We start from the raw sequence: 1,527 nt of genomic DNA, 5'->3' as shown, positions 1-1,527 counted from the left end.
GTGAGCAAAAGGGCTAGCAAAATCACTCTGGACCCCTCACATCCAGCACACTCCCTCTTTGAACTGTTGCCATCTGGTCGACGCTACAGAGCTCTGAGCACCAGAACGACCAGACACAGGAACAGTTTCTTCCCTCAGGCAATCCTGATAACTGTGGAACACACAACACTATTTATACACTCATACACTTATTTATCTAACACACACACTTAGTCTACACCTCAAATTTGCACATAATATACCTGTACATACAAAACTGTCTTATTGTAATATACCTGCACATACAATTGTCAATTTAAATATTTTTATTTCTTATTTACTTGTTCTATTTTTTTATTTTTTTTATTCTTCTTTTATTATCTGTGTTTTTGTACTGTAGCACTAGTGTCACGGATGTGTAATTTGATAACGCTTACCTTGAATTTCCGGATAGCAGATGTCCAGTGACAGTGAGTTACAAACAGCTGGAATGTCACTAAACTCATTCAGCCAATCAGCGGCGAGATTGGCATGTCAACTCGATTGCTGATTGGCTCTTTCCTCTTGGTAGGAATTGATTGGCTCCTTTGCCCCATCTCTTCGAAAGTTTCGAATTTGCGTTAGGACCTGTTCGAATTTATTTAGGAGGTGTTTGCACATCGTTCAGACTTTCGTTCTGACTTTGTTAGGAAGTGTTGCGACCTTGTTCGGAAGTGTTGCGACCTCATTCGGAAGTATTCAAATGTTGTTAGGAAGTGGTAGGAAGTGTTCAGCCGGCCGATCGCTGTAAGCAGTGTTGGGTAAGTTACTTCCAAAATGTAATACATTATATATTACTAGTTTCTGTCTTTTGAAAGTAATTAGTTACATTACAATATTACTGTCCCTGAATTGTAATGCGTTACACTACTTTTGAGTTACTTTTGAGTTACTTTCACCAAAATATCCACAGAAATATTATAAAATGCCAAAATGTAGTTTATTGCTGCTCATTCTACACCCAGTGGAGGGTAATGTGGTAGGTCTATATAGCATAAAATTATAAAACCATATTTAGATGCCGGTATGTAGGTCTACATTAATGTTACGTTGTAGTTTAGGTTAAACACGATAAGCAGAAACCGCATTATTACATTCATAAATAACACCGGTAAATAAAGCAAAATGTTATAATGTACAAACAATAAACACAATACCTAGCCTATAGGCAATTTTGAACGGTTTCAGAAGAAAACAAGAATGACAAATATAAGTTGCTAAACAAGCGAAAACTAATTCAATGGTGGCGCTAGGGCAGGGCTTGATGGGGCCCATCAGAAACTTGCTTAGCCCCGGCACAGCCCCCCCAAGGATTTCCTAATGATGTTCCCTTATTTTGGTGTCACATTCATTAACATTGAAAAATAAACATAAAAAAAAATTGCCTAATATGTGGCCTATAAACGACTGATATTATGGGGGAGGGGTCAAGCAACACGCAAACTGTGCGCAAGCGTTATGCCGGTGAACGTCAGTAAATTCACTATAGAGAAAGTGAAAGTAAAAAAA

Source organism: Sinocyclocheilus anshuiensis, unplaced genomic scaffold (assembly GCF_001515605.1).
Source record: "Sinocyclocheilus anshuiensis isolate Anshui unplaced genomic scaffold, SAMN03320099.WGS_v1.1 scaffold689, whole genome shotgun sequence".
NCBI classification, from domain to species: domain Eukaryota; kingdom Metazoa; phylum Chordata; class Actinopteri; order Cypriniformes; family Cyprinidae; genus Sinocyclocheilus; species Sinocyclocheilus anshuiensis.
Note: the sequence above shows the minus strand (reverse complement) of the source record.